Source organism: Coturnix japonica, chromosome W, assembly GCF_054131305.1.
Source record: "Coturnix japonica strain WE chromosome W, WE-NBRP24, whole genome shotgun sequence".
Taxonomy (NCBI): domain Eukaryota; kingdom Metazoa; phylum Chordata; class Aves; order Galliformes; family Phasianidae; genus Coturnix; species Coturnix japonica.
Genome location: NC_140701.1, coordinates 30,559,448 through 30,582,526, shown reverse-complemented (window position 1 = coordinate 30,582,526; position 23,079 = coordinate 30,559,448). Strand labels below are relative to the sequence as shown.

General features: G+C 36.3%; 1 protein-coding gene and 1 long non-coding RNA gene across 3 annotated transcripts in view; both read left to right on the top strand.

Annotated features, from left to right (window-relative positions):
* The window catches only part of LOC146754675 (uncharacterized), a 285,098-nt gene extending 284,809 nt beyond the window's left edge, over window positions 1-289 (top strand). Inside the window, exon 2 of the long non-coding RNA XR_014938936.1 lies at window positions 112-289. This is a non-coding gene — a long non-coding RNA (uncharacterized LOC146754675). The remainder of the gene's footprint in view (window positions 1-111) is intronic.
* The window catches only part of LOC146754673 (uncharacterized), a 163,879-nt gene that overhangs the window by 3,265 nt on the left and 137,535 nt on the right, over window positions 1-23,079 (top strand). The gene's annotated exons all lie outside the window — the stretch shown is intronic.

Sequence of the window (23,079 nt, the reverse complement as noted above, 5' to 3'; positions counted from 1 at the left end):
CACATACCTCTGCATGTTTACATCACTTTTTAAATAACTCACCACAAAAATTTATATAAGTACTAACACTTTTATATATTAGGATTAGGATCGGAGCTTGCGTTGTAACAGGGCATGGTTTTGTTAAGCATGGGGAGAGGGAGATGTTGTATTAGGCGAAATCGGACCCTCGGGATGTAAGTGATAGGCCCTCCCCTGCTGGGTCATGCATATGTAAAAAAGATAAGGATGAAACTGGATACCTATATAAGGGACCCTCACATTCCAATAAACGCCATTTTACAGCTCACCATAATGGTGTAACAAACAGCTGTGACTTGGTCGGGGCCGTCGATACACATTCACAAAGGGACTTGACTTTCCAGGTTACCAGATCTAGGTAACACTTCCCCTACAAAATGATGACATTAACATAAGAATTATCCATTTCAGACAAATTTCCCATGTATTTCACACTAATATCAAGACTTACACCAGATAAAAATGTGTTCTCTCTTAGGTATCACTCTTGAATCTTGCAAAAAATTCATTTTCTTACCAAGACAAAGATTGTCATCATTACAAGTAGCATTTTCTACCCAAAAAAGTGGTTTTCATCCCCAATAGAAATCGTTTTCTCTACAAATGGTCCCCTGTAGCAACATATGAAACACTGTTATTGGAATACCATTCTCCCTCTTCAAAATAAAGACATTTCCAACAGAAATATCGATTTCTGACAAATTTTCGAAGAATGTCACACAAATATCAGTACCTATCCCAGAAATAAAAAGTTCTCTCCTAAGAATCATTCTTTATCCTTGCAAAAACATGGTTTTCTCACCAAAATTATGCTTTTTATCACTTTAAAATAGCGTTGTTTCCCAGAAATACTGGTTTTCATCCTCAAAAGAACATGTTCTCTATAAAATGAAGCTTTGTAGCAAAATATGACACATTGCTTCCAGAATAACTTTTCTCTTCTACAAATTGAGGACATTACTAACAGAAACACCTTTTCTCCTCTACAAAATAAGGACATTTCCAACAGATATATCCTTTTCTGAGAGATTTTAGAAAAATTTCACAGGAATATCAATACTTATACCAGAAATAAAAAGGTCTCTCTTAGGTATCACTCTTTACCCTTGCAAAAATATGGTTTTCTTACCAAAATAATGCATTTCATCTCTACAAACAGCGTTTTCTAAACATAAAAGTAGTTTTCATCACCAAAAGAAATCGATTTCTATACAAAATTATTGTTTGTAGCCAAATATGACACATTGTTTCCAGAATAACTCTTTTCATCTAAAAAAGAATGACATTTCCAACAGAAATATCCATTTCTGACAGATTTTAGAAGTAGGTCACATGAATATCAATACTTATCCCAGAAATGAAAAGTACACTCTTAGGTATCACTCTTCATCCTTGCAGAACTATGGTTTTCTTCCCAAACTAATGCTTTTCATCCCTACAAATAGCAATTTCTCCCTAAATTACTGGTTTTCATCCCCAAAAGAAGACACATTCTCTTTAAAATGATGCTTTGTAACAAATTATGACTCACTGATTCCAGAATATCTGTCTTCCCCTACAAAATGATGACATTAACATAAGGATTATCCATTTCAGACAAATTTCCCATGTATTTCACACTAATATCAATACTTACACCAGATAAAAATGTGTTCTCTCTTAGGTATCACTCTTGAATCTTGCAAAAAATTCATTTTCTTAGCAATACAAAGCTTGTCATCATTACAAGTAGCATTTTCTACCCAAAAAAGTGGTTTTCATCCCCAATAGAAATCGTTTTCTCTACAAATGGTCCCCTGTAGCAACATATGAAACACTGTTATTGGAATACCATTCTCCCTCTTCAAAATAAGGACATTTCCAACAGAAATATCGATTTCTGACAAATTTTCGAAGAATGTCACACAAATATCAGTACCTATCCCAGAAATAAAAAGTTCTCTCCTAAGAATCATTCTTTATCCTTGCAAAAACATGGTTTTCTCACCAAAATTATGCTTTTTATCCCTTTAAAATAGCATTGTTTCCCAGAAATAAAAAGGTCTCTCTTAGGTATCACTCTTTACCCTTGCATAAATATGGTTTTCTTAAAATGGGGGGACTTAAATGGTGTTCATTGGCCATAAATGACCTGGATGTGCATCAGCGTCAGGAGCTGCAGGAGGCAGGTCCTTAAAAGGGGGGGGTAGTTAAATGCAGGGGGTGCTTTAAATGGTGGGGGGGTCCTTTAAATCTGATTGCATGGCCGTAAAGTACTTGGAGAGGGACATAATTGTGGTGGGTTTGAGGGGGTTTGTATAATGGGGGTGTTGCATAAAATGGGGGAGGTCCTTAAATGGGATGGCGGTCCATAATATGGGGGGTAGTCCTTAAATTGAGGGAGAACCAATAATGGGTTGGGGGGGGGGGTTAAAATGAAAAGTACACTCTTAGGTATCACTCTTGATCCTAGCAAAACTATGTTTTTCTTCCCAAACTAATGCTTTTCATTCCTACAAATAGCAATTTCTCCCTAAATTACTGGTTTTCATCCCCAAAAGAAGAAATTTTCTCTACAAAATGATGCTTTGTAGCAAAATATGACACACTGATTCCAGAATACCTATCTTACGCTACAATTTAAGGACATTTCCAAAGATACATCATTTTCTGACAAATTCTTAGAAGAATTTTACAGGAATATCAGGACCTCCTGATATTAGCCTCCTGCATTTCCTGATGCTAATGCACCTCCAGGTCATTTATGGCCAAAGAACCACATTTAAGTCCCCCCATTATAAGGACCCCCCTCTTTTAAAGACACTCCCCCAATTTAATACCACCACCCATTATTGGTTCCAGCTCAATTTAAGGACTCGCCACCATTTTTTGGACCGCCCCCTATTTAAGGACCCCCCTATTTAAGGACCCCCCACAAATTAATGATCTTCCCGCTATTTAAAGGACCATCACATTTTAACCCCCCCACACATTATAGGGTCCCCCCATTTAAGCACAACCTCCCTGTAAAGGACTCCTTTAATTTTCAACCTCCCCCCCTTCTAAAATCCTCCCATTCTATGGTCCCCCCCACATTAATCGACCCCTACACATTTATATGGGTCCCCCCCCAATTTAAAGGACTCCTCCCATTTAAATACCCCCCCATTTTAATGTCCCCCTCCAGTTAAGAACACCCCAATTAAATGCCCCTCCCTTTTAAATGACCCCTCCATTTTAACCCCCCACACCCATTATTGGTTCCCCCTCAATTTAAGGACTACCACCCATTTTATGGTTCCCCCACAGTAATCGACCCCTACCCATTTACATGGATCCCCTCCAATTTAAAGGACTCCTCTCATTTTAAAGCCCCCCCCCGCCCATTTAAAGACCCCTCCATTTTAATGTCCTCCTCCATTTAAGAACACCCACTTCTAAATGCACCCTTCTTTTAAAGGACCTTTCCATTTTAACCACCTCCACGCATTATTGGTTCCCCCACAACTTAAGAACTACATGCCATTTTATGGACCGCCCCACATTTAAGGACCCCCCCCTTAAGGACAACCCTCCCCAACCTGCCTCTTCCAGGTCCTTTTTGGCCATTGACTCCCCATTTTAAGCACCCCCCAAATTTTATGTAGCCTTCCCCATTTTAACAATCCCCACCGTTATAGGGTCCCACATTTTAACCCCCCCTCCTTATTTAAGGACCCTCACCCCCATTTAAGACCGCTTCCCATTTTAAAGACGTTCACCCCCCCTTTTATGAACTACCCCACATTTTAGGACCCCTCCAATTTTAGGCATCACCCCCATTTTATGACCCCCCCCCCCACCTCCATTATGACCCTCTCCAAGTCCTTTATGGCCATGGAACACCCATTTAATGTACCTCGCACTTTTAAAGCCTCCCACAAATTAATAACCCCCCTCCATTTAAAGGACCATCACAATTTAACCCCTTCACACACATTATAGGGTCCCCCCCATTTAAGGACACCCCCCCCCATTTAAAGAACTCCTCTCATTTTAAACCCCCCCCTTTTAAGTCCCCCCAATTTTATGGTCTCCCACACATTAATGAACTCTTTCCCATTTATATGGATCCCTCCCCCAATTTAAAGAACTCCCCCCCATTTTAAAGACACCCCCATTTCAATGTCCCCCTCCATTTAAGAACCCCCCCATTTAAATGCCTCCCCCTTTTAAACAACCCCCCCCATTTTAACCCCTCCCACCCATTATTGGTTCCAGCTCAATTTAAGGACTCCCCCCCAATTTTTTGGACCGCCCCCCGTTTAAGGACCCCCCATTTAACTACCCTCTCCATTTAAAGCCCCCCCCATTTTAAGAGCCTCTTCAGCCGGCCCCCGTCTTTAAAATTGGGAGGAGTCCTTTAGAAGGCTGAAGAGGCACTCCCCGAGTGCAGCGGAGATGTTGGAATCACGGTTCCCTGCGATTGCCGCTTGTGCGAGAAAAGAGCGGTTGCGGCCAAATCGGTAGCCGAAAAAGAGCGACTTTAGCCGGCTGCTTTCTTCCGCTAAGGGGGGTTCCTCTCTGCAGCCCGGAGAGGATCACTTTTATCCTCAACTTCTTTTCTCACTGAAAGCACAACTCCTAGAACTGTTTCGAGGTGTTACCTTTCAAATGGGGAAAGATTTTGCTTCTTTCATTTTTTTCGTTACTACACTTTTGGTTTCTCAGTCGACATAGGAAAGAAACGAATATCTCCTTCTTACATATCTGACTAGCTAGCTGAATAGCTCTGCGATATGCGCTGTCGGAGAGAAATCGACTTGATGTCCCCATCGCTCCTTTCTGAGCTGCAGGCATAAGCCTTTTCCTCTGAAGAAAGAAGCCGGCTAAAGACGCACACCCCGAGCGCAACGGAGATGTTGGAATCACGGTTCCCTGCGATTGCCGCTTGTGCGAGAAAAGAGCGCTTGCGGCCAAATCGGTAGCCGAAAAAGAGCGACTTTAGCCGGCTGCTTTCTTCCGCTGAGGGGGGTTCCTCTCTGCAGCCCGGAGAGGATCACTTTTGTACTCAACTTCTTTTCTCGCTGAAAGCACAACTCCTAGCACTGTATCGAGCAGTTATCTTTCCACTGAGGAAAAATAAGTAGGGGTACTCCAAATCAGACAGAAAATACCATAAATCAGACACAAAATCGAGAAACTCCAAATTTTAACACCCCCCCATTTAAGGATCAACCTCCCTTTTTAAGGTCCTTCTCCATTTTAACCCCTTCACACATTAGAGGGTCCCCCCCATTTAAAAACACCCACCCATTTAAAGAACTCCTACCATTATAAACCCCCCCTTTTAAGTCCTCCAAATTTTATTGTCTCCCACACATTAATGAACCCTTACCCATTTATATGGATCTCCCCCCAATTTAAAGGACTCCCCCCCATTTTAAAGACACCCCCATTTCAATGTCCCCCTCCATTTAAGAACCCCCCCATTTAAATGCCTCCCCTTTTTAAAAAACACCCCCCCCCCCCATTTTAAGCCCTTCCACCCATTATTGGTTCCAGCTCAATTTAAAGACTCCCCCCAATTTTTTGGACCGCCCCCTGTTTAAGGACCCCCCCATTTAAAGACCTTTTCCCATTTAAAGCCCCCCCCATTTTAAGAGCCTCGTCAGCCGGCCCCCGTCTTTAAAATTGGGAGGAGTCCTTTAGAAGGCTGAAGAGGCACTCCCCGAGTGCAGCGGAGATGTTGGAATCACGGTTCCCTGCGATTGCCGCTTGTGCGAGAAAAGAGCGGTTGCGGCCAAATCGGTAGCCGAAAAAGAGCGACGTTAGCCGGCTGCTTTCTTCCGCTGAGGGGGGTTCCTCTCTGCAGCCCGGAAAGGAGCACTTTTGTCCTTAACATCTTTTCTCGCTGAAAATAGGGAGTCCTTAAACAGGGGGCGGTCCAAAAAATGGGGGGGAATCCTTAAATTGAGCTGGAACCAATAATGGGTGGGAGGGCTTAAAATGGGGGGGGGTGTTTTTTAAAAAGGGGAGGCATTTAAATGGGGAGGTTCTTAAATGGGGGGGGACATTGAAATGGGGGTGTTATTAAAATGGGAGGAGTCCTTTAAATTTGGGGGGGATCCATATAAATGGGTAAGGCTTCATTAATGTAGGGGAGACAATAAAATTGGGGGGACTTAAAAGTGGGGGTTTATAATGGTAGAAGTTCTTTAAATGGGGGGGTGTTTTTAAATGGGGGGAACCTATAATGTGTGAAGCATTAATATGGAGAGGGACCTGAAAAAGGGACGTTGATCCTTAAATGGGGGGGGGTATAAAAATGTGGGGTTTCTCGATTTTGTGTCTGATTTAGGGTATTTTCTGTCTGATTTGGAGTACACCAACTTATTTTTCCCCAGTGGAAAGATAACTGCTCGATACAGTGCTAGGAGTTGTGCTTTCAGCGAGAAAAGAAGTTGAGGACAAAAGTGACCCTCTCCGGGCTGCAGAGAGGAACCCCCCTCAGCGGAAGAAAGCAGCCGGCTAAAGTCGCTCTTTTTCGGCTACCGATTTGGCCGCAAGCGCTCTTTTCTCGCACAAGCGGCAATCGCAGGGAACCGTGATTCCAACATCTCCGTTGCGCTCGGGGTGTGCGTCTTTAGCCGGCTTCTTTCTTCAGAGGAAAAGGCTTATGCCTGCAGCTCAGAAAGGAGCGATGGGGACATCAAGTCGATTTCTCTCCGACAGCGCATATCGCAGAGCTATTCAGCTAGCTAGTCAGATATGTAAGAAGGAGATATTCGTTTCTTTCCTATGTCGACTGAGAAACCAAAAGTGTAGTAACGAAAAAAATGAAAGAAGCAAAATCTTTCCCCATTTGAAAGGTAACACCTCGAAACAGTGCTAGGAGTTGTGCTTTCAGCGAGAAAAGAAGTTGAGGACAAAAGTGATCCTCTCCGGGCTGCAGAGGCTTTCATCCCCAATAGAAATCGTTTTCTCTACAAATGGTCCCCTGTAGCAAAATATGAAACACTGTTATTGGAATACCTCTCTCCCTCTTCAAAATAAGGACATTTCCAACAGAAAGATCGATTTCTGACAAATTTTAGAAGTATGTCACACAAAAATCAGTACCTATCCCAGAAATAAAAAGTTCTCTATTAAGAATCATTCTTTATCCTTGCAAAAACATGGTTTTCTCACCAAAATTATGAATTTTTCCCTTTAAAATAGCGTTGTTTCCCAGAAATACTGGTTTTCATCCCCAGAAGAAGATATGTTCTCTACAAAATGAAGCTTTGTAGCAAAATATGACACATTGCTTCCAGAATACCTTTTCTCTTCTACAAATTGAGGACATTACTAGCAGAAACACCTTTTCTCCTCTACAGAATAAGGACATTTCCAACAGATATATCCTTTTCTGACAGATTTTAGAAAAATTTCACAGGAATATCAATACTTATACCAGAAATAAAAAGGTCTCTCTTAGGTATCACTCTTTACCCTTGCAAAAATACGGTTTTCTTACCAAAATAATGTTTTTCATCTCTACAATCAGCATGTTCTAAACATAAAGGTGGTTTTCATCACCAAAAGAAATCGATTTCTCTTCAAAATTAGCGTTTGTAGCCAAATATGACACATTGTTTCCAGAATAACTCTTTTCATCTAAAAAAGAATGACATTTCCAACTGAAATATCCATTTTTGACAGGTTTTAGAAGTAGGTCACATGAATATCAATACTTATCCCAGAAATGAAAAGTACACTCTTAGGTATCACTCTTCATCCTTGCACAACTATGGTTTTCTTCCCAAACTAATGCTTTTCATCCCTACAAATAGCAATTTCTCCCTAAATTACTGGTTTTCATCCCCAAAAGAAGACACATTCTCTTTCAAATGATGCTTTGTAACAAATTATGACTCACTGATTCCAGAATATCTGTCTTCCCCTACAAAATAATGACATTAACATAAGAATTATCCATTTCAGACAAATTTCCCATGTATTTCACACTAATATCAAGACTTACACCAGAAAAAAATGTGTTCTCTCTTAGGTATCACTCTTGAATCTTGCAAAAAATTCATTTTCTTACCAATACAAAGCTTGTCATCATTACAAGTAGCATTTTCTACCCAAAAAAGTGGTTTTCATCCCCAATAGAAATCGTTTTCTCTACAAATCGTCCCCTGTGGCAACATATGAAACACTGTTATTGGAATACCATTCTCCCTCTTCAAAATAAGGACATTTCCAACAGAAATATCGATTTCTGACAAATTTTAGAAGAATGTCACACAAATATCAGTACCTATCCCAGAAATAAAAAGTTCTCTATTAAGAATCATTCTTTATCCTTGCAAAAACATGGTTTTCTCACCAAAATTACGCTTTTTTCCCTTTAAAATAGCATTGTTTCCCAGAAATACTGGTTTTCATCCCCAGAAGAAGACATTTTCTCTACAAAATGAAGCTTTGTAGCAAAATATGACACATTGCTTCCAGAATACCTCTTCTCTTCTACAAATTGAGGACATTACTAACAGAAACACCTTTTCTCCTCTACAGAATAAGGACATTTCCAACAGATATATCCTTTTCTGAGAGATTTTAGAAAAATTTCAAAGGAATATCAATACTTATACCAGAAATAAAAAGGTCTCTCTTAGGTATCACTCTTTACCCTTGCAAAAATATGGTTTTCTTACCAAAATAATGTTTTTCATCTCTACAAACAGCATGTTCTAAACATAAAGGTGGTTTTCATCACCAAAAGAAATCGATTTCTCTTCAAAATTAGCGTTTGTAGCCAAATATGACACATTGTTTCCAGAATAACTCTTTTCATCTAAAAAAGAATGACATTTCCAACAGAAATATCCATTTCTGACACATTTTAGAAGTAGGTCACATGAATATCAATACTTATCCCAGAAATGAAAAGTACACTCTTAGGTATCACTCTTCATCCTTGCACAACTATGGTTTTCTTCCCAAACTAATGCTTTTCATCCCTACAAATAGCAATTTCTCCCTAAATTACTGGTTTTCATCCCCAAAAGAAGACACATTCTCTTTAAAGTGATGCTTTGTAACAAATTATGACTCACTGATTCCAGAATATCTGTCTTCCCCTACAAAATAATGACATTAACATAAGAATTATCCATTTCAGACAAATTTCCCATGTATTTCACACTAATATCAAGACTTACACCAGAAAAAAATGTGTTCTCTCTTAGGTATCACTCTTGAATCTTGCAAAAAATTCATTTTCTTACCAATACAAAGCTTGTCATCATTACAAGTAGCATTTTCTACCCAAAAAAGTGGTTTTCATCCCCAATAGAAATCGTTTTCTCTACAAATGGTCCCCTGTAGCAACATATGAAACACTGTTATTGGAATACCTCTTTCCCTCTTCAAAATAAGGACATTTCCAACAGAAATATCGATTTCTGACAAATTTTAGAAGAATGTCACACAAATATCAGTACCTATCCCAGAAATAATAGAAGGCCACAAGATTAGTTAAGGGGAAGGTCATGCTTAACTAATCTTGTGGCCTTCTATGATGGAGTGACGGCGTTGGTGGATGAAGGGAAGGCGACCGATGTCATTTACCTGGACCTGAGCAAGGCCTTTGACATGGTCCCCCATCACATCCTCATCTCCAAATTGGAGGGAGGTGGATTTGATGGGTGGACAACTAGATGGATAAGCAATTGGTTGAAAGGCCGCAGACAGAGGGTGGTGGTCAATGGCTCTATGTCCAGGTGGAGGCCGGTAACGAGCGGCGTCCCTCAAGGGTCTGTCTTGGGACCGGTGCTCTTTAACATCTTTATTAATGACATCGATGAGGGAATGGAGTGCACCCTCAGCAAGTTTGCTGATGACACCAAGCTGAGTGGTGCAGTTGATACGGTGGAGGGAACAGATGCCATTCAGAGGGACCTTGACAGGCTGGAAAGCTGGGCTCGGGTGAACCTAATGAGGTTCAACACGGCAAAGTGCAAGGTTTTGCACTTGGGCCGGAAGAACCCCAGGCACCTGTACAGGCTGGGAGGAGTTGTCCTTGAGAGCAGCTCGGCTGAAAAAGACCTAGGGGTCCTGATAGATGAGAAACTTAACATGAGCCAGCAGTGCGCTCTGGCAGCCCAGAAAGCAAATGGGATCCTGGGCTCCATCAGGAGAGGGGTGGTCAGCAGGGATAGGGAGGTGATCGTCCCTCTCTACTCTGCTCTTGTGAGGCCCCATCTGGAGTACTGTGTCCAGGTGTGGAGCCCTCAGTACAAAAAAGATATGGAGATTTTGGAAAGGGTCCAGAGGAGGGCCACAAAGATGATCAGGGGGCTGGAGCACCTCCCCTATGAGGACAGGCTGAGGGAGTTGGGTTTGTTCAGCCTGGAGAAGAGAAGGTTGCGGGGTGACCTCATTGCAGCCTTTCAGTACCTGAAGGGAACTTACTCCCAGGAGGGGAGTAAACTCTTCGAAAGGGCTGATAATAGCAGGACTAGGGGAAATGGTTTTAAGTTGAAGGAGGGAAGATTTAGGTTGGATGTTAGGGGTAAGTTCTTTACTAGAAGGGTGGTTAGGTCCTGGAACAGGCTGCCCAGTGAGGTTGTGGATGCCCCGTCCTTGGAGGTGTTCAAGACCAGGTTGGACGGGGCCCTGGGACACCTGATCTAGTAAATGTGTATGTTTGGTGGCCCTGCCAGGCAGGGGGGTTGGAACTACATGATCCTTGAGGTCCCTTCCAACCCGGGTAATTCTGTGATTCTGTGATTCTGTGAAATAAAAAGTTCTCTCCTAAGAATCATTCTTTATCCTTGCAAAAACATGGTTTTCTCACCAAAATTATGCTTTTTATCCCTTTCAAATAGCGTTGTTTCCCAGAAATACTGGTATTCATCCCCAAAAGAACACATTTTCTCTACAAAATGAAGCTTTGTAGCAAAATATGACACATTGCTTCCAGAATACCTTTTCTCTTCTACAAATTGAGGACATTACTAACAGAAACACCTTTTCTCCTCTACAGAATAAGGACATTTCCAACAGATATATCCTTTTCTGAGAGATTTTAGAAAAATTGCACAGGAATATCAATACTTATACCAGAAATAAAAAGGTCTCTCTTAGGTATCACTCTTTACCCTTGCAAAAATATGGTTTTCTTACCAAAATAATGTTTTTCATCTCTACAAACAGCATGTTCTAAACATAAAGGTGGTTTTCATCACCAAAAGAAATCGATTTCTCTGCAAAATTATCGTTTGTAGCCAAATATGACACATTGTTTCCAGAATAACTCTTTTCATCTAAAAAAGAATGACATTTCCAACAGAAATATCGATTTCTGACAAATTTTAGAAGTAGGCCACATGAAAATCGATACTTATCCCAGAAATGAAAAGTACGCACTTATGCATCACTCTTCATCCTTGCAAAACTATGGTTTTCTTCCCAAACTAATGCTTTTCATCCCTACAAATAGCAATTTCTCCCTAAATTACTGGTTTTCGTCCCCAAAAGAAGACACATTCTCTTTAAAATGATGCTTTGTAACAAATTATGACTCATTGATTCCAGAATATCTGTCTTGCCCTACAAAATAATGACATTAACATAAGAATTATCCATTTCAGACAAATTTCCGATGTATTTCACACTAATATCAATACTTACACCAGAAAAAAATGGGTTCTCTCTTAGGTATCACTCTTGAATCTTGCCAAAAATTCTTTTTCTTACCAATACAAAGCTTTTCATCATTACAAGTAGCATTTTCTACCCAAAAAAGTGGTTTTCATCCCCAATAGAAATCGTTTTCTCTACAAATGGTCCCTTGTAGCAACATATGAAACACTGTTATTGGAATACCTCTTTCCTTCTTCAAAATAAGGACATTTCCAACAGAAATATCCATTTCTGACAAATTTTAGAAGAATGTCACACAAATATCAGTACCTATCCCAGAAATAAAAAGTTCTCTCCTAAAAATCATTCTTTATCCTTGCAAAAACATGGTTTTCTCACCAAAATAATGCTTTTTATCCCTTTCAAATAGCGTTGTTTCCCAGAAATACTGGTTTTCATCCACAAAAGAACACATTTTCTCTACAAAATGAAGCTTTGTAGAAAATATGACACATTGCTTCCAGAATACCTTTTCTCTTCTACAAATTGAGGACATTACTAACAGAAATACCTTTTCTCCTCTACAAAATAAGGACATTTCCAACAGATATATCCTTTTCTGACAGATTTCAGAAAAATTTCACAGGAATACCAATACTTATACCAGAAATAAAAAGGTCTCTCTTAGGTATCACACTTTACCCTTGCAAAATATGGTTTTCTTACCAAAATAAAGCTTTTCATCTCTACAAACAGCATTTTCTAAACGTAAAGGTGGTTTTCATCACCAAAAGAAATCGATTTCTCTAAAAAATTATTGTTTGTAGCCAAATATGACACATTGTTTCCAGAATAACTCTTTTCATCTAAAAAAGAATGACATTTCCAACAGAAATATCGATTTCTGACAAATTTTTTAAGTAGGTCACATGAATATCAACACTTATCCCAGAAATGAAAAGTACACTCTTAGGTATCACTCTTCATCCTTGCAAAACTATGGTTTTCTTCCCAAACTAATGCTTTTCATCCCTACAAATAGCAATTTCTCCCTAAATTACTGGTTTTCGTCCCCAAAAGAAGACACATTCTCTTTAAAATTATGCTTTGTAACAAATTATGACTCATTGATTCCAGAATATCTGTCTTCCCCTACAAAATAATGACATTAACATAAGAATTATCCATTTCAGACAAATTTCCGATGTATTTCACACTAATATCAATACTTACACCAGAATCAAATGTGTTCTCTCTTAGGTATCACTCTTGAATCTTGCCAAAAATTTTTTTTCTTACCAATACAAAGCTTTTCATCATTACAAGTAGCATTTTCTACCCAAAAAAGTGATTTTAATCCCCAATAGAAATCCTTTCCTCTACAAATGGTCCCTTGTAGCAACATATGAAACACTGTTATTGGAATACCTCTTTCCCTCTTCAAAATAAGGACATTTCCAACAGAAATATCCATTTCTGACAAATTTTAGAAGAATGTCACACAAATATCAGTACCTATCCCAGAAATAAAAAGTTCTCTCCTAAGAATCATTCTTTATCCTTGCAAAAACATGGTTTTCTCACAAAAATAATGCTTTTTATCCCTTTCAAATCGCGTTGTTTCCCAGAAATACTGGTTTTCATCCCCAAAAGAAGACATTTTCTCTACAAAATGAAGCTTTGTAGAAAATATGACACATTGTTTCCAGAATACCTTTTCTCTTCTACAAATTGAGGACATTACTAACAGAAATACCTTTTCTCCTCTACAAAATAAGGACATTTCCTAAAGATATATCCTTTTCTGACAGATTTTAGAAAAATTTCACAGGAATATCAATACTTATACCAGAAATAAAAAGGTCTCTCTTAGGTATCACACTTTACCCTTGCAAAATATGGTTTTCTTACCAAAATAATGTTTTTCATCTCTACAAACAGCATTTTCTAAACGTAAAGGTGGTTTTCATCACCAAAAGAAATCGATTTCTCTACAAAATTATCGTTTGTAGCCAAATATGACACACTGTTTCCAGAATAACTCTTTTCATCTAAAAAAGAATGATATTTCCAACAGAAATATCGATTTCTGACAAATTTTTGAAGTAGGTCACATGAATATCAACACTTATCCCAGAAATGAAAAGTACACTCTTAGGTATCACTCTTCATCCTTGCAAAACTATGGTTTTCTTCCCAAACTAATGCTTTTCATCCCTACAAATAGCAATTTCTCCCTAAATTACTGGTTTTCGTCCCCAAAAGAAGACACATTCTCTTTAAAATGATGCTTTGTAACAAATTATGACTCATTGATTCCAGAATATCTGTCTTCCCCTACAAAATAATGACATTAACATAAGAATTATCCATTTCAGACAAATTTCCGATGTATTTCACACTAATATCAATACTTACACCAGAATCAAATGTGTTCTCTCTTAGGTATCACTCTTGAATCTTGCCAAAAATTTTTTTTCTTACCAATACAAAGCTTTTCATCATTACAAGTAGCATTTTCTACCCAAAAAAGTGATTTTAATCCCCAATAGAAATCCTTTCCTCTACAAATGGTCCCTTGTAGCAACATATGAAACACTGTTATTGGAATACCTCTTTCCCTCTTCAAAATAAGGACATTTCCAACAGAAATATCCATTTCTGACAAATTTTAGAAGAATGTCACACAAATATCAGTACCTATCCCAGAAATAAAAAGTTCTCTCCTAAGAATCATTCTTTATCCTTGCAAAAACATGGTTTTCTCACAAAAATAATGCTTTTTATCCCTTTCAAATCGCGTTGTTTCCCAGAAATACTGGTTTTCATCCCCAAAAGAAGACATTTTCTCTACAAAATGAAGCTTTGTAGAAAATATGACACATTGTTTCCAGAATACCTTTTCTCTTCTACAAATTGAGGACATTACTAACAGAAATACCTTTTCTCCTCTACAAAATAAGGACATTTCCTAAAGATATATCCTTTTCTGACAGATTTTAGAAAAATTTCACAGGAATATCAATACTTATACCAGAAATAAAAAGGTCTCTCTTAGGTATCACACTTTACCCTTGCAAAATATGGTTTTCTTACCAAAATAATGTTTTTCATCTCTACAAACAGCATTTTCTAAACGTAAAGGTGGTTTTCATCACCAAAAGAAATCGATTTCTCTACAAAATTATCGTTTGTAGCCAAATATGACACACTGTTTCCAGAATAACTCTTTTCATCTAAAAAAGAATGATATTTCCAACAGAAATAGCGATTTCTGACCAATTTTACAAGTAGGTCACATGAATATCAACACTTATTCCAGAAATGAAAAGTACACTCTTAGATATCACTCTTCATCCTTGCAAAACTATGGTTTTCTTCCCAAACTAATGCTTTTCATCCCTACAAATAGCAATTTCTCCCTAAATTACTGGTTTTCGTCCCCAAAAGAAGACACATTCTCTTTAAAATGATGCTTTGTAACAAATTATGACTCATTGATTCCAGAATATCTGTCTTCCCCTACAAAATAATGACATTAACATAAGAATTATCCATTTCAGACAAATTTCTGATGTATTTCACACTAATATCAATACTTACACCAGAATCAAATGTATTCTCTCTTAGGTATCACTCTTGAATCTTGCCAAAAATTCTTTTTCTTACCAATACAAAGCTTTTCATCATTACAAGTAGCATTTTCTACCCAAAAAAGTGATTTTCATCCCCAATAGAAATCGTTTCCTCTACAAATGGTCCCTTGTAGCAACATATGAAACACTGTTATTGGAATACCTCTTTCCCTCTTCAAAATAAGGACATTTCCAACAGAAATATCCATTTCTGACAAATTTTAGAAGAATGTCACACAAATATCAGTACCTATCCCAGAAATAAAAAGTTCTCTCCTAAGAATCATTCTTTATCCTTGCAAAAACATGGTTTTCTCACAAAAATAATGCTTTTTATCCCTTTCAAATAGCGTTGTTTCCCAGAAATACTGGTATTCATCCCCAAAAGAACACATTTTCTCTACAAAATGAAGCTTTGTAGAAAATATGACACATTGTTTCCAGAATACCTTTTCTCTTCTACAAATTGAGGACATTACTAACAGAAATACCTTTTCTCCTCTACAAAATAAGGACATTTCCTAAAGATATATCCTTTTCTGACAGATTTCAGAAAAATTTCACAGGAATACCAATACTTATACCAGAAATAAAAAGGTCTCTCTTAGGTATCACTCTTTACCCTTGCAAAAATATGGTTTTCTTACCAAAATAATGTTTTTCATCTCTACAAACAGCATTTTCTAAACGTAAAGGTGGTTTTCATCACCAAAAGAAATCGATTTCTCTACAAAATTATCGTTTGTAGCCAAATATGACACACTGTTTCCAGAATAACTCTTTTCATTTAAAAAGAATGACATTTCCAACAGAAATATCGATTTCTGACAAATTTTTTAAGTAGGTCACATGAATATCAACACTTATCCCAGAAATGAAAAGTACACTCTTAGGTATCACTCTTCATCCTTGCAAAACTATGGTTTTCTTCCCAAACTAATGCTTTTCATCCCTACAAATAGCAATTTCTCCCTAAATTACTGGTTTTCGTCCCCAAAAGAAGACACATTCTCTTTAAAATGATGCTTTGTAACAAATTATGACTCATTGATTCCAGAATATCTGTCTTCCCCTACAAAATAATGACATTAACATAAGAATTATCCATTTCAGACAAATTTCCGATGTATTTCACACTAATATCAATACTTTCACCAGAATCAAATGTGTTCTCTCTTAGGTATCACTCTTGAATCTTGCCAAAAATTCATTTTCTTACCAATACAAAGCTTTTCATCATTACAAGTAGCATTTTCTACCCAAAAAAGTGGTTTTCATTACCAATAGAAATCGTTTTCTCTACAAATGGTCCCTTGTAGCAACATATGAAACACTGTTATTGGAATACCTCTTTCCCTCTTCAAAATAAGTACATTTCCAACAGAAATATCCATTTCTGACAAATTTTAGAAGAATGTCACACAAATATCAGTACCTATCCCAGAAATAAAAAGTTCTCTCCTAAGAATCATTCTTTATCCTTGCAAAAACATGGTTTTCTCACCAAAATAATGCTTTTTATCCCTTTCAAATAGCGTTGTTTCCCAGAAATACTGGTTTTCATCCCCAAAAGAAGACATTTTCTCTACAAAATGAAGCTTTTTAGAAAATATGACACATTGTTTCCAGAATACCTTTTCTCTTCTACAAATTGAGGACATTACTAACAGAAATACCTTTTCTCCTCTACAAAATAAGGACATTTCCTAAAGATATATTATTTTCTGACAGATTTCAGAAAAATTTCACAGGAATATCAATACTTATACCAGAAATAAAAAGGTCTCTCTTAGGTATCACACTTTACCCTTGCAAAATATGGTTTTCTTACCAAAATAAAGCTTTTCATCTCTACAAACAGCATTTTCTAAACGTAAAGGTGGTTTTCATCACCAAAAGAAATCGATTTCTCTACAAAATTATCGTTTGTAGCCAAATATGACACACTGTTTCCAGAATAACTCTTTTCATCTAAAAAAGAATGACATTTCCAACAGAAATATCGATTTCTGACAAATTTTTTAAGTAGGTCACATGAATATCAACACTTATCCCAGAAATGAAAAGTACACTCTTAGGTATCACTCTTCATCCTTGCAAAACTATGGTTTTCTTCCCAAACTAATGCTTTTCATCCCTACAAATAGCAATTTCTCCCTAAATTACTGGTTTTCGTCCCAAAAGAAGACACATTCTCTTTAAAATGATGCTTTGTAACAAATTATGACTCATTGATTCCAGAATATCTGTCTTCCCCTACAAAATAATGACATTAACATAAGAATTATCCATTTCAGACAAATTTCCGATGTATTTCACACAAATATCAATACTTACACCAGAATCAAATGTGTTCTCTCTTAGGTATCACTCTTGAATCTTGCCAAAAATTCATTTTCTTACCAATACAAAGCTTTTCATCATTACAAGTAGCATTTTCTACCCAAAAAAGTGATTTTCATCCCCTATAGAAATCGTTTCCTCTACAAATGGTCCCTTGTAGCAACATATGAAACACTGTTATTGGAATACCTCTTTCCCTCTTCAAAATAAGGACATTTCCAACAGAAATATCGATTTCTGACAAATTTTAGAAGAATGTCACACAAATATCAGTACCTATCCCAGAAATAAAAAGTTCTCTCCTAAAAATCATTCTTTATCCTTGCAAAAACATGGTTTTCTCACAAAAATAATGCTTTTTATCCCTTTCAAATAGCGTTGTTTCCCAGAAATACTGGTTTTCATCCCCAAAAGAAGACATATTCTCTACAAAATGAAGCTTTGTAGAAAATATGACACATTGTTTCCAGAATACCTTTTCTCTTCTACAAATTGAGGACATTACTAACAGAAATACCTTTTCTCCTCTACAAAATAAGGACATTTCCTAAAGATATATCCTTTTCTGACAGATTTCAGAAAAATTTCACAGGAATATCAATACTTATACCAGAAATAAAAAGGTCTCTCTTAGGTATCACACTTTACCCTTGCAAAATATGGTTTTCTTACCAAAATAAAGCTTTTCATCTCTACAAACAGCATTTTCTAAACGTAAAGGTGGTTTTCATCACCAAAAGAAATCGATTTCTCTACAAAATTATTGTTTGTAGCCAAATATGACACATTGTTTCCAGAATAACTCTTTTCATCTAAAAAAGAATGACATTTCCAACAGAAATATCGATTTCTGACAAATTTTTGAAGTAGGTCACATGAATATCAACACTTATCCCAGAAATGAAAAGTACACTCTTAGGTATCACTCTTCATCCTTGCAAAACTATGGTTTTCTTCCCAAACTAATGCTTTTCATCCCTACAAATAGCAATTTCTCCCTAAATTACTGGTTTTTGTCCCCAAAAGAAGACACATTCTCTTTAAAATGATGCTTTGTAACAAATTATGACTCATTGATTCCAGAATATCTGTCTTCCCCTACAAAATAATGACATTAACATAAGAATTATCCATTTCAGACAAATTTCCGATGTATTTCACACTAATATCAGTACTTACACCAGAATCAAATGTTTTCTCTCTTAGGTATCACTCTTTAATCTTGCCAAAAATTCATTTTCTTACCAATACAAAGCTTTTCATCATTACAAGTAGCATTTTCTACCCAAAAAAGTGGTTTTCATCCCCAATAGAAATCGTTTTCTCTACAAATGGTCCCTTGTAGCAACATATGAAACACTGTTATTGGAATACCTCTTTCCCTCTTCAAAATAAGGACATTTCCAACAGAAAGATCCATTTCTGACAAATTTTAGAAGAATGTCACACAAATATCAGTACCTATCCCAGAAATAAAAAGTTCTCTCCTAAGAATCATTCTTTATCCTTGCAAAAACATGGTTTTCTCACAAAAATAATGCTTTTTATCCCTTTCAAATAGCGTTGTTTCCCAGAAATACTGGTTTTCATCCACAAAAGAACACATTTTCTCTACAAAATGAAGCTTTGTAGCAAAATATGACACACTGTTTCCAGAATACCTTTTCTCTTCTACAAATTGAGGACATTACTAACAGAAATACCTTTTCTCCTCTACAAAATAAGGATATTTCCAACAGATATATCCTTTTCTGACAGATTTTAGAAAAATTTCACAGGAATATCAATACTTATACCAGAAATAAAAAGGTCTCTCTTAGGTATCACTCTTTACCCTTGCAAAAATATGGTTTTCTTACCAAAATAATGTTTTTCATCTCTACAAACAGCATTTTCTAAACGTAAAGGTGGTTTTCATCACCAAAAGAAATCGATTTCTCTACAAAATTATCGTTTGTAGCCAAATATGACACACTGTTTCCAGAATAACTCTTTTCATTTAAAAAGAATGACATTTCCAACAGAAATATCGATTTCTGACAAATTTTTTAAGTAGGTCACATGAATATCAACACTTATCCCAGAAATGAAAAGTACACTCTTAGGTATCACTCTTCATCCTTGCAAAACTATGGTTTTCTTCCCAAACTAATGCTTTTCATCCCTACAAATAGCAATTTCTCCCTAAATTACTGGTTTTCGTCCCCAAAAGAAGACACATTCTCTTTAAAATGATGCTTTGTAACAAATTATGACTCATTGATTCCAGAATATCTGTCTTCCCCTACAAAATAATGACTTTAACATAAGAATTATCCATTTCAGACAAATTTCCGATGTATTTCACACTAATATCAATACTTTCACCAGAATCAAATGTGTTCTCTCTTAGGTATCACTCTTGAATCTTGCCAAAAATTCATTTTCTTACCAATACAAAGCTTTTCATCATTACAAGTAGCATTTTCTACCCAAAAAAGTGGTTTTCATTACCAATAGAAATCGTTTTCTCTACAAATGGTCCCTTGTAGTAACATATCAAACACTGTTATTGTAATACCTCTTTCCCTCTTCAAAATAAGGACATTTCCAACAGAAATATCGATTTCTGACAAATTTTAGAAGAATGTCACACAAATATCAGTACCTATCCCAGAAATAAAAAGTTCTCTCCTAAAAATCATTCTTTATCCTTGCAAAAACATGGTTTTCTCACCAAAATAATGCTTTTTATCCCTTTCAAATAGCGTTGTTTCCCAGAAATACTGGTTTTCATCCACAAAAGAACACATTTTCTCTACAAAATGAAGCTTTGTAGCAAAATATGACACACTGTTTCCAGAATACCTTTTCTCTTCTATAAATTGAAAACATTACTAACAGAAATACCTTTTCTCCTCTACAAAATAAGGATATTTCCAACAGATATATCCTTTTCTGACAGATTTTAGAAAAATTTCACAGGAATATCAATACTTATACCAGAAATAAAAAGGTCTTTCTTAGGTATCACTCTTTACCCTTGCAAAAATATGGTTTTCTTACCAAAATAATGTTTTTCATCTCTACAAACAGCATTTTCTAAACGTAAAGGTGGTTTTCATCACCAAAAGAAATCGATTTCTCTACAAAATTATCGTTTGTAGCCAAATATGACACATTGTTTCCAGAATAACTCTTTTCATCTAAAAAAGAAAGACATTTCCAACAGAAATATCGATTTCTGACAAATTTTTTAAGTAGGTCACATGAATATCAACACTTATCCCAGAAATGAAAAGTACACTCTTAGGTATCACTCTTCATCCTTGCAAAACTATGGTTTTCTTCCCAAACTAATGCTTTTCATCCCTACAAATAGCAATTTCTCCCTAAATTACTGGTTTTCGTCCCCAAAAGAAGACACATTCTCTTTAAAATGATGCTTTGTAACAAATTATGACTCATTGATTCCAGAATATCTGTCTTCCCCTACAAAATAATGACATTAACATAAGAATGATCCATTTCAGACAAATTTCCGATGTATTTCACACTAATATCAATACTTACACCAGAAAAAAATGGGTTCTCTCTTAGGTATCACTCTTGAATCTTGCCAAAAATTCTTTTTATTACCAATACAAAGCTTTTCATCATTACAAGTAGCATTTTCTACCCAAAAAAGTGGTTTTCATTACCAATAGAAATCGTTTTCTCTACAAATGGTCCCTTGTAGTAACATATCAAACACTGTTATTGGAATACCTCTTTCCCTCTTCAAAATAAGGACATTTCCAACAGAAATATCGCCTTCTGAAAAATTTTAGAAGAATGTCACACAAATATCAGTACCTATCCCAGAAATAAAAAGTTCTCTCCTAAGAATCATTCTTTATCCTTGCAAAAACATGGTTTTCTCACCAAAATAATGCTTTTTATCCCTTTCAAATAGCGTTGTTTCCCAGAAATACTGGTTTTCATCCCCAAAAGAAGACATATTCTCTACAAAATGAAGCTTTGTAGAAAATATGACACATTGTTTCCAGAATACCTTTTCTCTTCTACAAATTGAGGACATTACTAACAGAAATACCTTTTCTCCTCTACAAAATAAGGACATTTCCTAAAGATATATCCTTTTCTGACAGATTTCAGAAAAATTTCACAGGAATATCAATACTTATACCAGAAATAAAAAGGTCTCTCTTAGGTATCACACTTTACCCTTGCAAAATATGGTTTTCTTACCAAAATAAAGCTTTTCATCTCTACAAACAGCATTTTCTAAACGTAAAGGTGGTTTTCATCACCAAAAGAAATCGATTTCTCTACAAAATTATTGTTTGTAGCCAAATATGACACATTGTTTCCAGAATAACTCCTTTCATCTAAAAAAGAATGACATTTCCAACAGAAATATCGATTTCTGACAAATTTTTGAAGTAGGTCACATGAATATCAACACTTATCCCAGAAATGAAAAGTACACTCTTAGGTATCACTCTTCATCCTTGCAAAACTATGGTTTTCTTCCCAAACTAATGCTTTTCATCCCTACAAATAGCAATTTCTCCCTAAATTACTGGTTTTTGTCCCCAAAAGAAGACACATTCTCTTTAAAATGATGCTTTGTAACAAATTATGACTCATTGATTCCAGAATATATGTCTTCCCCTACAAAATAATGACATTAACATAAGAATTATCCATTTCAGACAAATTTCCGATGTATTTCACACTAATATCAATACTTGCACCAGAAAAAAAATGTGTTCTCTCTTAGGTATCCCTCTTTAATCTTGCCAAAAATTCATTTTCTTACCAATACAAAGCTTTTCATCATTACAAGTAGCATTTTCTACCCAAAAAAGTGGTTTTCATCCCCAATAGAAATCGTTTTCTCTACAAATGGTCCCTTGTAGCAACATATGAAACACTGTTATTGGAATACCTCTTTCCCTCTTCAAAATAAGGACATTTCCAACAGAAAGATCCATTTCTGACAAATTTTAGAAGAATGTCACACAAATATCAGTACCTATCCCAGAAATAAAAAGTTCTCTCCTAAGAATCATTCTTTATCCTTGCAAAAACATGGTTTTCTCACAAAAATAATGCTTTTTATCCCTTTCAAATAGCGTTGTTTCCCAGAAATACTGGTTTTCATCCACAAAAGAACACATTTTCTCTACAAAATGAAGCTTTGTAGCAAAATATGACACACTGTTTCCAGAATACCTTTTCTCTTCTACAAATTGAGGACATTACTAACAGAAATACCTTTTCTCCTCTACAAAATAAGGATATTTCCAACAGATATATCCTTTTCTGACAGATTTTAGAAAAATTTCACAGGAATATCAATACTTATACCAGAAATAAAAAGGTCTCTCTTAGGTATCACTCTTTACCCTTGCAAAAATATGGTTTTCTTACCAAAATAATGTTTTTCATCTCTACAAACAGCATTTTCTAAACGTAAAGGTGGTTTTCATCACCAAAA